This window comes from Delphinapterus leucas, chromosome 14 (assembly GCF_059928025.1).
Source record: "Delphinapterus leucas isolate spDelLeu-1000000601 "Yukka" chromosome 14, BTC_Dleu_Yukka2, whole genome shotgun sequence".
Taxonomy (NCBI): domain Eukaryota; kingdom Metazoa; phylum Chordata; class Mammalia; order Artiodactyla; family Monodontidae; genus Delphinapterus; species Delphinapterus leucas.
Genome location: NC_143142.1, coordinates 48,090,640 through 48,111,795, shown reverse-complemented (window position 1 = coordinate 48,111,795; position 21,156 = coordinate 48,090,640). Strand labels below are relative to the sequence as shown.

General features: G+C 37.1%; 1 pseudogene; it reads left to right on the top strand.

Annotated features, from left to right (window-relative positions):
- Positions 1-264: 264 nt before the first annotated feature.
- Positions 265-21,141, top strand: LOC149747622 (elongation factor 2 pseudogene; annotated as a pseudogene).
- Positions 21,142-21,156: the final 15 nt, after the last annotated feature.

Below are 21,156 nucleotides of genomic sequence, written 5' to 3'. Positions count from 1 at the left end.
TTTTTAAAAGTATAGGAAGTATACCTTTCCATACAAAGAAATCACTCTTGTTGAATTATTGCCCAATCACTGAATGGGAATCTGTTAAGGTGCATTACTGTTTAGAATGAAACATGTAATAGGAAACCTCAGCATATTATTAAATTTTTTCAACTAATGGCTTAAAGCTATAGTTAAGAGGGAAATAAATCTTCATTGTCAAACTTCACCCTATTCTTCTTTATTTTCTTATTAGTTTTAGTCTCATATTTCCCTTCCCTTCAGATGACTTACTGGGCTCTGGTAAAGAAGGTAAGAAGAGGAACACTGAGTGAATAATGGGTGATGGGGTGTGAGCAGAGGCAGTACATTACCTGTTTTCAATTTAGTGGTTGAGGACCTCCAGGGGGATAAAATGACCTTTTGCCGAGGTCATATTCAAGGGAGAGTTAGTCTTTCCATTTTTATTAAATTTTAATTTGGTAGCTCATATGAACAAGAATTCTTTCTTATTTAGCAACATATGGTTTGTATTAATTCAGTAGCTTGCATTCGGGGAAAGATCATTTAAGGAATCTGGATGAATACAAATCAGCTATATGCTCTGGAGGCTCCATGCCAAGGCACGGATATCCTTTAGCAAAAGCAGAAAAATCAGCACTAGGTAACAATTCTCAGTAGAATTTTATAAGTATCCCTTGTGGGAAAACTCAGGATTCCTCTCAGATTATCCAATCTTTAAACCCTTTGAAGAGTTTACATTAGAAGAATAAACAGCTTTTACTCAGTGTCTTTAAAATCTCTAAACTAATGTTAACAAACACTGAGTAGTTTCTTCATTATTCAAATATAACCTCAGAAAAGTTGATAATATTAGAGTCTTTCTTATAAAGGCAATAAATAAACCTCTGGAAAGGTCATAGTTTATGCATCTTAATACCATATTAATCAATGTAACTGAGTTGTCAACACTTAGTTCCTTAATAGATAATAGATTGGAAATTCTTTGTTGTCAAGGGGCCTAGAGTGTATAAAATTAGCAGGAAGAGCCCTTATTGGCTTGTACACCTAGGAGTACTGTATCGGTGTGTGTGTGTGTGTGTGCACGCGCGTGCACACGTGTTTGGGGAGAGGACATGAGGGGTTAATACTAATATCTGGGCCAGAGAAATATATTACTGCCATCCTGAAGTGAAACTTATGGTTCCCTTAGAAAAACTCTGCTAAAAGGTGGTTAGATTCTACCAGCAGAATGCTTTTATTGATGTAGAAAGCATAGCTCTTAGTCTACAAACTGAGCTGTGTAAAGAATACCACACTTAAAATTTTCCTCTAAATCAACTAGATTCCAGCTTGGTGGCCCCATCCCACCAGTTTAGCAGGAAATTTACTATTATTCAGTCTTGGTATCGTCTCTGTCCTGCTCCCCAAATGGAATCAAACCATTTGTGCCAAGTATCTGGGGTCTTTGGATGCACCAGAGCATCTAGAAATGTAACTATCCCACCCAGCAACCTCCTTCCATGTGTCCTCTGGTCCACTGGGAGTCCCAGGCTTTTCATGGGCCTGGTTGATCACACAGGTCTTCTGGCTAGATGCCCCCTAGGAGTGTGGAAGTCCTCATGCCTCTGATGCAGTCTCTCTGACTGCACCTAACAGTCATCCCCCCAACCCCCAGGTCTGGTCATCTCCTTGGTTGCTGCCACAGCCTTCTTGGACTCACAGACCTCCTCTATCACCAAGTCTTGGGGAATACTTCTATCTACCTTATTGATCTTACCTTCCTCTCCAGGACACCCCAAGAACTAAAGATCAAAGTCACTACAGGCTGCCTCTGCTCTTCTCCAGGCTAAAAACCTTACAACAAAGAACTACAAAGTCTTGTTATGAGATTAAAATGGAAGAAGGGGGTGAGGGAGCATATGGGGAGAACAGATACAAGTTAATATTTCAATAGATTTATCTGATAGAATAATATTTTTAACAAACATAGTGTTATTTGGGGGAAAGGTGGATGTGATTTGGTCACTTGGGAACCTAATCATCCTTTACTGTAAGAGCGGTTCCTAAGAGGGGTATTTATATCACTGGTGACAACAAGATTAATTTGTGACCATCCCTGACCATACTTATAGCTAAGTGATTATTTTAATATCTAGTAGAAAATATATATTAAAATGTGAATTGGTGTAAGTTACTTAAATTACAGCATAGGGAGTACATGAACCTAATAACAAAAAAACTGATGGTGGTATACAAATGATCAGATGTGAAATAATACAGTATGACCTTGTTTCTATGAAAAATTATGTTCCTAAATTCAAAATCACAGTTAAATTATGTTCATAATTGAGAATGTCTGTAATTCAGATATTCCAAGAAAAATGTGAAAATGCTTTACTACACAGGAATCTTAGCTTTCAACACACAGAACTTTATAAAATACAAGTGGTCTGTTTTGCATATTCTACTATGACATTGTTAAAGGAGTAATCACTTATAGTTCACTTATGTCAACTTGATTCTTCTAGTTTTGAAGACAGTGAATCATCATTTCAGCCATTTCCATTATTATTGCTCTTTTTCATTTTTAAACAATTATGGTTTTAAACTACTGATCAATATTTTAAATCAGCTAATTGTTTTAATAATGCAACGCTCTATTAGAACAGCTTAGACTATGCTATGTAAAAATTCACAAACCACAGTGATTTAATGAAACAAAGGCCTCTTTTTTAATGATGTCACAGTGATGTAGACAAGGGAGTTTTCCTGAGTGGGTGTTTTTTAAGAGATGGCCCAGGGACCCAGTTGCTATCACTGTAGCTCTAAGATGCAGAACACATGGCTTCCAAGGTTGCTGTGGAAAGGAAAAGAGGGCTGGAGGAGCAAATGGAATGTTTATAAGGTCAAGGACTACTCTAATTTAGTTTTCCTATGTGCCCAAGAAGAGAAAATTATGCAATGAACACATAGTGTTGACTCTACCACAATCCCCAAATATAATTCAGAATAGTTAAGATATAAAAGAATATTTAGTCAAAAGTGCTTCATTGTGCACTTAATATTTATTGCTGACAAAAAATGTTATTTAAGAATGAATAAAGCCCCACACTAGGCTTATTGTGGTTAGGTTTAGAAGCTATCAGAAGCCTGCTTTTTTTTTTTTTTTTTTTGCGGTACGCGGGCCTCTCACTGTTGTGGCCTCTCCCGTTGCAGAGCACAGGCTCCGGACGCGCAGGCTCAGCGGCCATGGCTCACGGGCCCAGCCGCTCCGCGGCATGTGGGATCTTCCCGGACCGGGGCACAAACCCATGTCCCCTGCATCGGCAGGCGGACTCTCAACCACTGCGCCACCAGGGAAGCCCCCAGAGGCCTGCTTTTTATTCAAGCAAGGCTGTTCTAGCATATTTCAATTTTGGAAAAACAAAGGCTAATCTTTTTGGGAGATAATTGTAGGTGCAGATATATCTGAAGTGATCAAAATAAATTCGATTTATGAACCAATACTTTTTCTTATAGTAGCTGTGCCTTATCATATCTCATAATTATCTATACATGTTTCAAAAGTGTTGAAAAATGAAAAGGTTACATTTTAGGTGGGAGAGAAATAATTTTATAAGCAGGTGCTTATCTTTTTACATGGAATGACTGGAAAACCTAGCACATTAGAACCTAACTCTCACAGTGAAGCAATCTCAAGTTCAAGTTTACTTTTGTTAACAAACAGATTCTCTGGTTCCAGGGGTTGCAAATGTTCTATATCCTCTAGTTTGAATGATTAATGAAGATAAGTGATGTACAACGTGGGTATCTGAAAAAAAAGAATATCTAGGTGAAAGTGATTTTTCTTTTCATTTTCTAACTCCCTGAATTAAAAGACGTCTGTTTAAAAAAATTTATGATTTCCTTTCTCAAAGAGAAATTATATTATTTATATTATATACTATTTTCTCTACCCTACAGGATTTAGGTAATCCATTCAGAATGTAAATATGTCATTGCCTTAGGTGATATCCCTTTGCAATTTGCATGTCTATTACTTTTTCCTACGTGATAACATGATTCTTCTATTACTTTACTGTATAATAACTCTGCAAAAAATGTTTTTTTTTAATTAATGACTGATGGCTAAACACTTTTCCTATATTAATTTGCTCTCTCTCCCCCCAGTGTGTATGAGCATGAGCCTGTGTGTGTATAGGGATTGCCAGTTCCAGGTCCTTTGTTAATTTTTTCTGTTTGTATGTTTCATTTTTTAAACCAATTTTTCTAACTATTTATATATTAAGCCAGAAACTACTTTGTTACCCACGTTTTAATAATCTCTTCCTGATTTGAGTGATATTTTTTATAGCAAGGTGGCTTTAAATTTTTGTTTAGCCGTATCTTCTCTAGAACATTATGTGTTTTGCTGCTATGCTCAGAGGCCTTTCTCATCTTATTTTTACATCAACAGTTTCCTTTAGCTGTTTTTCTTTTACATTTAAGCTTTAAATCTATTTAATTTTGAGACTAATTCTGTAGTCTCAGAGACTTTGTAATCATTTCCCCTGATTCCAAAGTTCAACCAGGTTTACATTTTACAAATGGAACATATTGCACAGTTTATTCTTATTTTAAAGTCAATAGCATATTAGAGGGTCCTGAGAACTCTTTTCTTACTTCTGTTTCACCCTAGGAACACTGGTCCTCTTTAGCAGGAGTACAGCATGGTGGTCGACTCCAGGGCTATATCCGGTGCTGCACTGCCAGCTACATGACACTGGCGAGTGCTTTCTCCTTTGCAAAATAGGGCCAGTAATGGTACCTAGCTCACAGGTTGTTGTGAAGAGTAAATGCATATGTGGTATGTTTTAAGTATAAGCTATCATTTTTGTTTTCCTTGGGTCAAGATCCCTCTATTTCATGAGTCAGTAATATCTCCAAATAAACTGAAACTTTGGGAGGGCAGTGGTTATTCTCATACTGTTCTTGCATTCCACAAAATGTCTATCAGAAATAGGTAGAAGCGATCTATAAATAGTTATGAAAATTCTAAAAAAGTAAAATCAAAAGGCACATTTCTTCAGGAGCAAAAGCTATCTCATAGTAAAATGGAATAGTATTTTCTAATTAATAAAGAATTTCTTCCATAAGAATTTTAAAAGTCAAATTTATAAGAATTTGTTATTTTACATTGGAGACAAGGTAGTTAATGAATATGAACGACAAGTACTTTATATTTTGTCAGCAAGTGTTTCTCAGTACACTCACTGTAAAATCATTTGATGTGACTCAGAGGTGAAATAATAATTTAATACATGATATTAACCTATGAAATAATTTAACGTCATAAAAAGTGACTTGATTTGCTTGCCGTTCTTTATGTCTCAAGTAATTGCCAAAAGGTGAAAGCTCATTTCTCAGACAAATTCAGAATACAGTACGAGATATCTTTATGAATATATGTGTAGAAACTGGCTTTTTCAGTACTAATTTGATTTGTAGAAAAAGATGACATTTAATCTTTCTGAAGATGTGCTCAGCTTTAGTTAAACCGTGAGATGTAATATTTAATGCATCTTAATCTGTTGAATGTAATACAGACATAAAGTCAATAGAACTCCATCAAAGAAAGAGAGAAGAGATTAGGAATCAGAGGAATAGAGTTTAAAGATTTATAAAAGAAACTATTATAGGTATGGATAGAAAAAAATGTAGAAAAATGCCTTGTCTTTTTGCAATTTTCATTACTATTTTGCAATAGCCTCAACACTGTCTATTGTATTGTATTAAAAAAAAAAGGATTAGAAAAACTACGCTGTTTGTGAAAGCAACACTCAAGGCAGAATTTATATAAGAAAGTACAGGGAGAAGGAGTAGGTAAATTTGTTTTGTAATGAGAAGTAAAAGGAGACATTATATATATTACACTGTATTACATAGAGACTTAAGGAAAGGAAGAGTAAAAAGAATGTGCAAGGGATGACAGCATGGAAGTGTAAGTAAGGCTCGTTTTTATGACTGGTGTGGCTGGAATATAAAACATGTGGTAAAGAGGCAAGGAATATTTTTATTTTCATGGACATGTAACTTCTAGGCCTTGTGTTAAAATTCCTTGGTTATTACTAAAAATATACAAGATATAATCAAATTGATGAATACCTTGAGGGTACAGAATATGTACCCTAGAATATTCTTTTGTACCCTAAACAAGTAGCACTGTGACACAAACAAGATACGAACTGAAAATTGTGAAACACATCAATGAATGGATGAAATGAAATAAATTAAGAATTATCAAATATTAAAGTGAAGTGGATCTTAGAAGGTAATTCTGTCCAGTCTCTAGACATTTTCTAAGTTCTTCCTATACAATACTTAAATGATTTTGTAGCTTCTCCTTAATCACTTTTAGTGATATAATGCTTTCTACCTCACAACATAGCTTTGGTCACTGTTGGAAAAACTGGAATTATTAGAAACATCCCTGCATGATTGACAAAATATTCTTCCTCTTGGTGTAGAACCACCACCTATGAGTTTGCCTGCCATTTTTGGAACAGGGCCTCTAGGAGGGTCTGCTTGGTCTTCCCTATCTTCACCCCAAATACATCACCCCCCAAATTATAGTGAGGGCAGCTATGCAAATAGACAGCAATTTTATCCTGGCCATAACTGTGGCCAGGAATAGAAAGCAGGTTCAAACTAGTCCAATAATAATATCCTGACTTCCTAGCAATAAGGAAGGCCAATATTTGATTGGGTCAAATACAGGCACTTGGTCCAAGTAAGGCCAATTAAAATCCTCCTGAGATAACTGGAATCAAATCTGAGAAAAAGTCAACATTTCTTTGGTGGCTGAATCTCTACAATATAAAACTCAGGAGGTGTCAGCAGCCAAGATTTCTGAAACACAGAAAATGTCAAGTTGTAGAAGGAAAACTAGAACAAGTACAAAAAGAATATCTGAGGCTGAGGCACAGAGAATGCTGATGGCATCTGAGTCCCTGTATTCCTGCTTCTCTTACAGATGGATTGCTGATATTTCCATTAATTAACCAGTGTATTTTCCATAAATACTCCTTTTAATGTTGTAGTTTTTCCTCGTTTTTTTTTTTTTGTGTGTGTGTGTTTTTATGTTTTCATTTCTGCTTATGCTGAATTTCTCTCATCTGCAACTAAAGAAGAACCAATATAATTGGCAATCTGGCTCACGGGCCCAGCCTCTCCGCAGCATGTGGGATCCTCCCGGACCGGGGCACGAACCCATGACCCCTGCATCGGCAGGCGGACTCTCAACCACTGCGCCACCAGGGAAGCCCCTGGTTTAGTGATTTTAGATCGTTAGTCTCAGTAGTGATTGGTCATCCTTCTGGTCAGTCAAGTTCCAAATCTCTGATTACTGGCCTTGGCCAGGATCCTGACTCTGATTCCCATTTGCTGCCTTGCTTGATGGTTTGCATTTATACTCTGTGCTCTTTACTGGCTATATTTAAACTGGTTTAGGGATTTAGAAGCTATATAGATAGAATATTTGACATAATTTTTGTTTGAACCATAATTTTAAATGAGCTTAAAAATCTCAGCTTACGATAGGGTAAAAAGTTGGAGAAAAAAATAATTACTTTTGAATATTATAACAGTTTATGAAGTACTTCCCATTGTCAGATCTTTTTTAAAAAAATCTTCTTTGTGAAAAGAATGTGGATTTTAACATTTAGATTAGAATAAAACAAACCAGCTGAATTATAGATAAAGCCAGTGAGAGTAAACAAATAAATATAGTGTTCATAATTACTGGAAGAATATCAGTATATTTGCACTGTTTACTGCAAAGAATGTGTGAATGAATCATGGCTGCTGAAATGATTTAAGGTAAAGTTGCTTAATATTTTTATGAGAATATGAAAGAACAGGAAAGTAGCACATTAATTCATAGCCTTATCAAAGCCATTAAAATAACACGGATACAAACAAACAGCATCTTACAAAGATAAAATCTATAAATACATACAACTTATTAGGTTTTAGAAGAGCAGATGGTACTTTCTGTCACTGACTTTAAGGCTTTAAATTTTGTAGGTGTTGGCTATGAGTCTCTAAGTTGTCTAAATGCTGACTTTTGATATTGTTTGTGGATTTGGGCAATGGCTGATTTACATGCCTAATTCCATTAAAAATATTTTTCTTCAAATAAAAACACTGGATAAACTAGGAGAAGATCTTTGTAACGCATATTAATAACAAAGGACTATATCTAGAACTGCTGATTGAAAAAAAAAAAGCACAACTCAGCATGTATTTCCCCATGTTTATACTCTAGAGATACTCTAGTATAATTCACAAAGAAAAGTATAAAGGAATCTTATAGAACACTTAGTTACAATAGGGCAAATATTTGAAAAAAACGGAAATGGTCATCAACAGGAAACTGAACAGAATTCTGTACAGCAGTGAAAAAGAATGAAATACAGCTATATGTAACAACAGATAAATCTCAGAAACGTACTAAACAAAAAAGTTGTAGAATGATCTGTAGGGTATAATATCATTCATATAAAGATGTAAAACTCTAAACCAGTATTGTAGAGTATATTGTTTTGAAATACATATGTAATAAAAATAAACTGAAACCATGGGGATTATATATTTGATGGTTGTAATTTCTGGTGAGGGAAGAAGGGAACTGTGACCACTGAGGAATACACTGGAATCTGAATGTTACTGTTAACCACTTACTTCTTAGGCTGCATTGTAAGATGCAAAGTTTTTTTTTAATATTGCTATGCAATATTTCACAATGAGAATATTTAAAACAAACAATTACAAATAAAATCATGAGAGGAAATGGCTAATATGAGAAGGTTTTCTGTCTAGAAAGATAGGTAGCTCAGAAATTTTGTTTTTTAAACAAAATTTGAGGAATATAGTGATTTGCCAGGATGCCAGCCTACGAGTGGTGAAACAAAAGGAATTCTACATGTCATATGCTATTCAGGTTTGGAAACAAGCAAAAATTCTAAATGAAAACTGAAACAAAGCCAATGCCAAAAAGCATGACTAGAAGGAGGGGAAGGTGACAGTCCCAAACCAAATCTGTAGGATTATAAGCTGATTGCAGGTATTTCATTCTTTCATGCATTTTTTTTTCATTCACGCATCCTTTCATTTTCAACAAGACCTTTTGGAACCCCTCCAATGTGCCAGGCATTGTGATAGATCTGTGCTGTCCAACATAGTATCCATTAGCCATATATGGTGATTTAAATTGAAATTAATTAAAATGAAATACAATTAAAAATCTATTCAGCAGTTACATTAGCCACATTTCAAGTGAATAGTGATTCTAAGTGATCATGTGGCTTAGTATAATGCTTACCATTTTGGACAGCACAGATTTGGAACACTTTTGTCATTGTAAAAAGTTCTATTTAATGGTACTATTATAGATGCTAGGACGACAGCAATGAAAAACCCAGACTCTGAATTTTAATGGAAAAAAGAGGAAATAAAGGAAACGATTATAAACTTGTAATATATGTTAATAATGAGTCATTAGAAGAAAATATAGTAGAGTAAGTGGATAGAGAGTGAAGGGGATGATGTGATGCAGGGATTTTCATAAGGAATCATAGCAATGGAAGGAAAGGCATTTCCATTTATTGGGAGGGAACTGAAAAGAAAAAAAATGTGTGGCTTCATAAATGCCAACAGAAACAACTGTTTTAAGAAAAGAGCACAAGAATTTTACAATTGTAATCAGAAGCAATAAATCAGGAAGGAGAATGTTATGAGCTCCCTGGCACAAGTAGAGGGATAAGACAAACCAGTAGAGGGATATCCTGCATTGTCAGAACAGGAGGAGGCCATGAAGGGCACAGATTTGTTTGGTGATATTAAATTAGAATATAAGTGTGATTCCTTCTAATTCCTCTCTGAAGCAGGGGGTGATATTTTTCAAAAGAAACAAATTGGAAATAATTTAAGAAGATGTAAGGTTTGAAACAACTGATGTCTGAACTTTTTTATCCTAAAATTAACTCTCCCTTATCTACCCTTCTTAGGACTCTATTCCTCCTCATGACCCAATTTCTAGAACCAAATTATTCATTGTTTTCCAACTAAGTGGAACCATTCCAGCTTTAATAACCTAGCCCAATTCAAAAATCATATCTGTAATTCTTTCATCCCCTCTTCCAGTAGCCTAATAATGTAGCTCATGTCCCGTCTTCTCAGGAATCTGTGTTTTTTGGTAGTAGTGCACTGATAAATATTTAATAACCACATCTCAAGACAAAAACAAAAACGGAAATAAGACCTGATTTGTGGCATTTGCTGATTTTCATGGTATAAATCTACTCACCATGGCTGATTTCAAACTACCACGTGGTCTCAACTGACTTGCAAAAATAATGAAAATTTAACAATCAGCTTTCTGGCAAGACCTGTGAAGGGCAAGTTAACAAGCTAGTCGGCCGTGGTGAAAACAGCCTGAGGGTTTCTGGCAGCAGGGATCAGGCCCAGGCTGATAGGATGCTTTGGATGAATGTCAGCTGGAATGCTCTAGACCTTTTTGTTGTTATTTTCTGCTCTTGCATTAGGGTTGGTTCTAGAGTAAATTATTTACAATTACTCTTTCTGGGCCATTCTTAGCTCATTCCTGCTTTAGGACTTTTGCATCTCAGCTTTTCCTGGATGACTCCTCCCTAAGATCTTTTGGCACATTCTCTCAGTTCATTATACTCAGCCGTCATTTTCTCAAAGAGGACTTCTCCCTGATACCCTCTTTAAAATGGACTCCCTCCCACCTCCACGCTGTCTCCTCCAATCACTGCTCTGCTTTGTCCCACGTGTTATGGTATGTTTATAGTCATGATCATTGTCCAAATATTTTTCTAAGTTCCATTGTGACATGTTCTTCTATATAGTTTATTTATAGTTTATTTCTTAATTTCCACAAGCATGAGGATTTTCTAGCTATCATCTTTTTCTTCTTTTATAGCTTTATATATTGTAAGCTTTTTATTTCAAGATAATTATAGATTCACAGGAAGTTGCAAAGAAATATACAAGGAGGTTTTCTGTCTGCTTCACCCACCATCCCTCAGTGTTAGCATCATAAGTTACTATAGTACAATATCAAACCACAAACCATAGAGCTTATTCAGATTTCACCAGTAATACATGCACTTATTTGTGTGTGTATATATAGCTCTATGAAATTTTATTACACGTATAGCTCTGTGTAAGCACCACCATGATCAAGATACTTAACTGTACATCATCATAACACTCCCTGATGTCACCCCTTTCCCACCTCTAGCCCTAGACAACCAATGATTTGGTCTCCATCTCTATAATTACGTTATTTCATGAATAAAATGGAATATGCAATACAAATCTTTTTGAGATTGGTTTTTCATTCAGCATAATTAATATGGGGTTCATCCAAGTTGCTGAGTGTATAGAGACTCTGTTCCCTTTTACTGCGGGGTAGTATTCCACACTACAGATGTATACAATTTGTTTCACTATGTACCACAGAAGGTCATCTGGGTAGTGTGCAGGTTTTGGGTAGTATGGACAAAGCTCCTAAGAATATTCTTGCATAAGTTTCTGAGTGAAAATAAGTTTTCCTTTTTCTGGGATATATGTTTAAGAATGCAACTGCAGGGTCATATTGACAAGTCATTTTTAGTTTTAAAAGGAACTGCTAAACTATTTTCCACAGTAGCTATATCATCTCACACTCTAACCAGCAGTGTCTGAGTGACCCAGTTTCTCCACATCCTTGCCAGCATTTGGTGTTGCAACTATTTTTTTGTTTGTTTTAGCCGTTCTGATAGGTTATAGATAGCTCACTGAGGTTTTAATTTCTACTTCTTATTGCTGAGAATAGGTTGTGGGTTCTAGCTCCCCACTGGATCTTCACTGACACCTCCTTCACCAGGAGAGGTAGGAGTGCCTAGTCATTGCTTCAGACATGGACGCCACTGACACCACAGAGAGGGTGTGGCCTCATTACTGCTGGACTGCAGTACAAGTTGTGACTCACTATTAAGCTTGCTCTGAGGCCACCCCAGTGGGGAAGTCAAGAGGTACTCACTAGTGCTGTTGGGAGGTGTGGAAGTCCAGTCTCCCCACACAGTATCCACTGATGCTGAGATGGGGGAGCCTTGCCTCCAACCAGTGGGGATGGAAGTCCTGGATTCCTACAGGACATCAGAGTCTTCTGACATTACCCCAGCAGGAAATTGGGGGTGCCTCGTTTCCACCTAGCAAGAGTGGAAATCATCTAGGCTCCTCACTCTGCGTTTGTGGGGTCAGTTTTTTCTGTGGTGTTTGGCTGGAGTGGAGAGGTTATTATCCAAATTTATTCTCTCTTGCTAAGCTGCCCCTTTCCTGGTCCCTTGGCTACAGAGAGCAGGCTTTGTCAGAGCGTTATTTGGTCTGCATGCATTGGCATATCTGGATTTCTGGTTTCTTTAGCTTCAAGTATGGGATGTATCAGACAAAAAGAAAATCTTGGAAACTCACCACCTCATTGTTCCTCTGATCTCAAGGTGCCTAGCCAGTCTGCCTTCTTCTCTCCACCTTTCAAAGTCTTATGATTGTTTTATATATAATGTCCAGGGTTTTTTGTTGTATGTAGAGGAAGGAATAGGGATAACTACATTCACTCCATATTCCTGAAAGTGGAGGTTGAGCACACTGAATTTTATGCTTGCTTCTGTATTTTCTGTATTGTTATATTCAAGATAGTATTTTTCCTGAACTTTTTCACTAATTCTTTCTTCAGTCTTGTCATACCTGCTTTTAAATTGAACCAGTGAGTTTAGAATTGCAGTTACATAGCAGTTTGCAGTTCATGGATTTCTAACTAGCTTCTTTTCAAATCTGCAATATCAATTTACATAATTTTTAGTTCTGAAATTTAAAATGTTGATGTTATATTTATAAACATGTTAAGCATAGTTGTTAGGTGGTTTATATCTGGTAATTTCACACTCTGGAGTAACTTTGGACCAGTTTCTGCTGTCTTTCCTTTTCTGTTGACTTGTGTTATCTAGTCCTTTTGTGTGCTGGGTTCCCTTTGAGTTGTGCTGGGTAAGAGTCACCTTAATTCACTTTCATCACGTGAGATTTTGAGGCCATTATTGCAATCAAATTACATTGGTAATTCTCTCTACCTCTGTATATATTTGACTTGGTCCATAATAAAACATATTTTAAAAAAAGGAACTGAGGGAATGTAAAGAAGAGATGACAGCAAGGTTTAACTTTATCATATGAAATGAAACAATGTAGGTTCTAGAATTCCCAAAGGGCTTTGAGCCCACAGCTTCAATGATGAATGCTAAATTATCTAGTACTCAGGCCCAGTGTCTGTTTAAGCTAACAGCAGAGCAGGGGATCAAAGATGCCTCTTTAATGAGAATTTTTATATTTGGTTTTCCTAAATAGGTTCATAGAAGTCATCACAGGAAAAAGAGTATATTGTTGGTTTCCTTACATTTTAACATAATTTAGTATTTATTTTTACATATATAAATTGCATACTATTAGAAACCTATCCTGACATTACCAGTTCTTGAGTTGACAATTTTTAGTGTAATTAAAACTAATTTTGATTCATGATAGTTAAATGTTTTTCTTTTTAATTAGGTTTCAAAGGACTGTAAATAACCATGGCTGAAAATAAGATAATTTCCCATTCTTCCACTGGAGGAGAGCAAAAAAAGAAAGGTAAGTTTATCCTTAAGTGATTTTCTTTGAAACTAGGTCATAGATAAATGTGACTCAGGTCACTCACAGAAGACAGTTGTAAGGACAGTAGTGTTCTCCAGGACCAGGGGTCACAAAACCAAAATTTACTGGGATCGGGAAGGTGAGGTAAGCAAAAGGAGTAAATCAGTTTAAGGAAAACCCACTGTATGGATTATAATCAACTTCTTATATAATTACTACTGAACTACAGTATAAGCAGTATCATAGGTAGGTAGTACAATGGTCTGCTGGAGTCAGCTCTTACTAGCTCATGTGAGCCAATTGTATACATCTCTTCTCAATTCCACTCCATTGACTGGTTGAAATTGGTGGTATGGTGACAGGTGGTTATTAAAATTTTACCAGCACACCACTGAAGAGAAACATACAAAATGAAAAATGAAAAAAATACTTGTATAATTCTATTTTAAAAATTGTATTAGATTTTACCACATTACTTTGCAACTTGGGCCCCTTTTGCATCTTTTATTCTGCATCATGTTAGCAATATCATGTCTTTGCGTGATATAGAACAGAGGTCAGTAAATTACAGCCCATGGGCCAAATCTGGTCAGCAGCCCTTTTTGTACAGCCCAAAAGCTAAGAATAGTTTTTACATTTGTAAAGGGTTGTAAAAAGAAACAAAACAAAGACGAATATGCAACAGAGACAGCATGTGACTCACTAAACCAAAAATTTTTACTACCTGGACCTTTATAAAAAAAAGTCTACCAATCCTTGGTATAGAATTTTGTCTCGAATTCTTAACTGGGAACAATAGTGTTCATATGAGTTATCCATTGCTGCCCTAAGGCCATGTAACAACCAACCACAAAAAATGCAGGTACATAGAGCATCATAAACATTCATTTTAGCTCACTTGTACTGGGTGGTTCTCAAGTGGGCCCAGGAAGTCTCACTCACACAACTGCAGTAAGCCACAGGCCAGCTAAGCATCATTACAGATCTTGCTCATTTGAGCTGGGCCTTCACAGGCCTAGGGTGTTGGCTGGGAAAACCACGCTGACTCAGCCCTGCACCATGTTGTCTCTCATACTCTTACAGCAGCCTGACCTCGTGGTGTACGAGGGGGAACAGAAGGTCACAAGGCCAAGGCTCAGAACTGGCACCCTATCATTTCTGCTATATTTTATCAGCCAAAGCAAGTCATAGGCCCAGCCTAGAGTCAAAAGGCAAGGGATTAGACTCCACCTCTTAGTGGTAGATGCTGCAAAGTCACATTGCAAAAGAAGGTGAACACTGGAAGGAGAAAATTAGTGGGGCTATTACTGCAATCAAAGCACTACAGTCTTATTTGGGCTATAAAAGAAAGCAGTCAGTTAGTATTCCAAACATAGTTGAGGATATCACACAATGGATTTCATGTAGGATTACGAATCTTGCGTAGGATTTTTAGTGGCTTAGCACCACAGTTACTTTCAGAATATTTCAGTAAGTTTGGTTTTTAGCTCTTTATTCATTCTATCAATATTATTTGACAAAATTGATGTTATTTCATTTTCACAGATTTTGTGTAGTGATGTTTAAGCAAAAACTTTTCATGTCTGGAAAATGACTTCAACCTCAGATTAGCAAAATGGACTAGGTTTCTCACATAAAACAATTTTCCCAAAGATACAATTTGGAAAGAGATAGGATAATCAAATTATACTTGTGCCTATCTCATGTTTAAATATTTGAAAAGAACTAGTGAAAATTTTTGGATTAATTATAATGTTAATTAAAAACTAATAGTTTGTTCCAAGACTGCAGAGAGCTGAGCTGGTGATTTCCCTCTGAATAACCTGACAAAGACTCTTTATTTTGTACTGGAACATAAAATGACCAGTCCATACTGGATTGCAAGCAAAAGCTCTTGTGTGTGGTACATTAGGAGAAAGTTAATCATGTTAAACACGACAGGACACCTACTTTCCGTCTATGCAATGGAGAAATATAGTCAGATAAAACCACACATCACATTATACAGTGGAATCTAAGGGTTCTTTGATATAGGTTATTCCTGCAAATGCATACAAAGTGGAAATACATCTGGCTGGGTAACTGTGTGGAAAATAATATGGTTAATAAACTCTTTTGAAATGTACTTAGTAAGTTCAGGATATTTGTATTTAAATGACATTAGGACCAATATTTGGAACGCTGGCATAAACAGTGATTATCAGTTAAAATTAATTTCTATCTCTTTGGCATCATACCATCATTAAGCTCCCTATCCTCTTTGTAAGACAACAACAAATACTATAAAGAACATTCAGCTTATCAAGCAGAGCATTGAGATGTCCATGTTCAAACTACAGAAACTTAGCAGTCTTAGCAAATTTTAAACTTTTAAGCCCAAAGAAATCTTTGCTGGATAATGTATTGAACCTAATTATGCACCAACCTTTGAAAAGGTTTGTCATTAACATCACAAGAAGACAACCTCAGATCTTATTTATTAACTTCTACCAGATGATATTCAACATAATAATACTCTTCTTCACATGAAAAATAAATCCTTTCCTTATATTGTGTAAATCACCCTGCAACTACTGTGGTTATATCAAAATTCTTATTATACTATAAATAAGCTTAGCAAACTGGATGATTATTCTGTGCTCTCAGTTGAAATAAAAAATAAAACAAATTATTAAACTTTCCAATTGTTCTGTAGAGTCACAGCCATATCTTAAACATGCTGACCAACAGTATTTTCACATGACTCCTGTTTACAAACAGTTAGCTCTGGGATACTAATTTCTATTACAATTAAAAGTACTTTTTTTACAAACTTACCACCTGTAATATTTGGATACTCAGGCAATATATTCACTAAAGTGCATTTCATGGCACCATCACTTATTTACTTGTATTAAGATACTGATATTGCCTTAATTTTTCTATGTATTCTTTTTCATAATGCATCCTTTCCATATAAAAGGCAGAGGCTGTATAATATTGTGTTTTTAGAGAATAGCACCTTTCTATGTTGAAATAGGAAATATTTCATACATGTAAAAATATCTGTAACATATATGTAAAGGACAACAAACACTGATAAAATTGAGTATCTGTGCACTCATAATGCACATTAAGAAACAGTACACTGTGTTCTCTCATCTCTTCCAAATCACATTTAGTTTTATATATTATATGTAAATATGCTAATATACCTTTATTATATAGTTTTACATATTTAATCTCATAATTTTAACTGTCATTAATTCACTAATATTAGACAATCTGAAAATGAGTTAATATTTTTACTTTCTTCTATTGTTTAGTCTAGATCCTTTAGTACTCTGTTAAATGTAGGCAATAAAAATGTGCTCACTTATCTCCCTGTTCCTGATTTTTAAGATGAGACTTTTAATGTTTCACCACTAAATATGACTTTTTTAGTTTTTTTTATAGTTTACTATAAATTGTGAACATGTATTGAACTTTATTTATTTCATTTGGTTAAACTTTACAGGTATTGATACAATATTGTTAATAATGTTTCATTTTTATATCCTCTATGCAATATTTCTGCTTTACATTCATAAGTTGTATTTGTTTCTTCTGTTTCTTCTCTTTTGTCTTGATCAATTTTGCGAGATGTATTCATTGGTGCTATATTTTTCAAAGTGGTAATTTCTCACCTTTTAAATAATCTCTAGGGTTGTTTTCTTGTTGTTGTTGGTTTGCTTTCTGTTAATTTCAGATATTATTGCCCCCTTATCTTCCTTCTACTTTCTTTGGGTTTGTTTTCCCATATATTCTTAATTTGGATGGTTAAATCACTAATTTTCAGCCTTTTTTCTTTTCTAATATAATTACTTAAAGTTACAAATTTCCCTTCACATATCATAGAGATAACAAAAAGGACTGGATGTCAAATCAGACTCACATGAAAATTGACTCATCATGCAGAGATTCACTCAGCATGTAGCTTTATTCAGTGCTGGTATCAATAATACTGTATTTAACTTTAAAAACTTGAATTATAATTCATACACTACCATAAAAATTCACCTCTTTCAATTGGGTATTTTCAGTATAATCACAAGGTTGTGCAACCATCACCATTATCTAATTCCAGTACACTTTCATAACCCCAAAAAGCAGCCCTATACCATTAGCTGCCACCCCCCATCCCAGCCCCTGGCAACCACAAAGCTACTTGCCTTTCGGTAACATCGTGGGCCTGGTGGGTGTCGACCAGTTCCTGGTGAAGACAGGCACCATAACGACCTTTGAGCATGCCCACTACACGCACGTGATGAAGTTCAGTGTAAGCCTGGTCTTCAGGCTCGCTGTGGAAGCCAAGAACCCGGCTAACCTGCCCAAACTGGTCAGGTGGAGGGGCTGAAGCCGCAGGCCAAGTCGGATCCCAGGGAGCAGTGCATCATCAAGGAGTCGGGGAGCACATCACTGCAGGTGCCGTTGAGCTGCACCTGGTGATCTGCCTGAAGGACCACACTTGCATCCCCTATCAAGAAATCCAACCATGTCATCTGGTACCGTGAGACCGTCTCCGAAAAGTCGAATGTGCTTTGCCCGTCCAAGACCTGCAACAAGTGCAATCCGTTGCACATGGAAGCGCGGCCCTTCCCCAATGACCTGGCGGTGGACAGCAGGAGCGCGGTGTCCGCCCACCAGGAGGTCAAGTATTGGCCTGGCCAACTACCTGGAAGAGAAGTACGAGTGGGATGTGGCCTAGGCCCGCAAGATCTCGTGCGCCGGCACCAGCCCCGATATCCCCACCGACATCACCAGGGGTGTGCAGTCCCTCAACGAGAGCAAGTACAGCGTCGTGGCCGGCCTCCAGTGGGGGCGCTGTGCCAGGAGAACACGCGGGGCGTGCGCTTCGAGGTCCTAGATGCGACGCCGCCCGGGATGCCACTCAGATCGCCCCCACCGTCCGCCCGGCGCCGCCTCTACGCCGCATGCTGACAGCCAGCGCGGGTTCCTGGAGCCCAGTACCTTGCGGAGAGCCGGGGTCAGGAACAAGTGCTTAGTGGCGTCCTGTACAGAAGAGAAGCCGCGTCTTCGAGGAGTCCCAGGTGGCCCGCACCCCCATGTCGTGAAGGCCTACCTGCCAGTCAGCGAGCCCTTTGGCATCACCGCCAACCTGCGGTCCCACACGGGCGGGCGGCCAGGCCTTCCCCCGTGTGTGTGTGTGTGTGTGTGTGTGTGTGTGACCACTTTCAGTCCTGCCCAGAGGCCCCTTCGCCAACACCAGCGCCCCAGCCAGGTCGTGGCGGAGACGCGCAAGAGCAGAGGCCTGAAACAAGGCAGTCCAGCCGCACAACTTCCTGAACAACTCACGGAGCAGCATCTGCTCCGCCATGAGTGACTGCAGCATCGAGCCGCGAATTCTCCTCAAGACACCGCGAGAACGTCCGGACGCAGTGATGCTCCGCCTACGGGATTTTAGGTTCCACTCGGTGCCACCTCTCAACGTTAACGCCTGGTAACCTTTTCTGCTGACATTTATATCAAGGACTTCCGAGGTAACAGAATTGCCCTCACAGCAGGGATTTATTTGGCAAGTGGAGGGTGTGGGGAGGGGGGATGGGAGACCGTTTTGGACTTTTCATAGAAATTAATTGATAAAATAGTTGGCATTGTGTGTCTGCCTTCTTTTAAACTGGAATTCTGTCGAGATTCTTTTTTTGTGGCGGAGAAATATTCCATTGTATGTATATTCCACATATTTTTTTTTTTTTTTTTGCCGTACACGGGCCTCTCACCGCTGCGTTCTCTCCCGTCGCAAAGCACAGGCTCCGGACGCGCAGGCCTAGCGGCCATGGCCCACGGGCCCAGCCGCTCCGCGGCATGCGGGATCCTCCCGGACCGGGGCAGGAACCCGCGTCCCTTGCAAAGGCAGGCGGACTCTCAACCACTGCGCCACCAGGGAAGCCCCCCACATATTGTTTTATAAATTCATCAGTAGATGGGTGTTTGGGTTGTTTCCACTTTTGGACTATTATGAATAATGTTGTTATGAATATTCAAGTACAAGTTCTTATGTGGACGTCTGTTTTCATTTCTGTTGAGTCTACACTTCGGACTGGAATTGCTAGGTCATTTGGTAACTTGATATTTAACTTTCTAATTGCCAATTTTTTTCCAAAGCAGCTGCAGGGTTTTATGTTCCAAATGGCAATGTATGAGGATTCTGGTTTTTCTACCCCCTTGTCAACACTTATTAAATTTTGTTATTTTTTTAAACTTTATTATAGCCATTTTAGTGGGTGTGAAGTGGCATCTTATTGTGGTTTTAATTTGCATTTCCCTAATCACAAATGATCAGGATTTGAAAATATGTTTACTGTCACTTGTATGTGTTCTTTGGAGAAATGTCTCTTTAAATCTTTTGCCCGTTTTTAAATTGGGTTATTAGTCTTTTTCTGTTCTTGAGTCATAATAATTCTTTATATCTTTTAGAAACTAGACCTTTATTAGATATGTGATTTATGAATGTTTTTGCTCATAGTAGGGTTGTGTTTTCTCTTTTTTGGGGAGTTTTTATGTGAGTTTTTAAAAATTGAGCTACAGTTGATGTACAGTGTTTCAGGTGTACAGCAAAGTAATTCAGTTATTTTCACTTTCTTGATAGTGTCCTTTGCAGCACAAAAATTTTTATTTTCATGAAGCCAATTTAATTTTTTAAATTGCTTGTTCCTTTGATGTCATATTTACCCCTTCATTTTCTTATAAAAGTTTTATAGTTTTAGCTCTTGCATTTAAGTTTATGATCCATTATGAGTTAATTTTTGTACATGGTTTGAGGTAGAAATCAAAATTCATTCTTTTACATTCATATATTCAGTACCATCTGTTGATAAAAAGACTATTCTTTTCTCATTGAATAGTCTTTGCACCCTTTTAAAATTCAACTGACCATAAATATGGGTTTATATCAGGAATCTCACTTCTATTTCATTGATCTACATGTTTGTCCTTATGCCAGTACCACACCATCTTGATTATTTAGATTTGTAATAATTTTTGAAATCAGGAAGTATGATTCCTCCAACTTTGCTCTTCTTTTTCAATATTATTTCAGCTAATCTGGGTCCCTGGCATTTCCATGTTATTTTTAGGGTCAGTTTGAGAATTTCTGAAAAACAGCAACAACAAAAAGCTGCTGGAATTTGATAGAAATTGCATTGAACCTATAGATCAATTTGAAGAGTTTTGGTGTCTTAACAAAATTGTCTTAGAATCCACTAACACAGGATATATTTCTATTTATTTAGGTATTTAATTTTTCAACAGTTTTGTAGATTCTAGTGAAACTTGTTTAACCAAACAAATCTTGCACTTCTTTAGTTAATTTTATTCCTAAATATTTTATTCTTTTTGATGCCTTTATTAAATTGTATTTTGGATGCCTTTAATTTTCTTGCCTAATGACTCTGGCTCCAATCT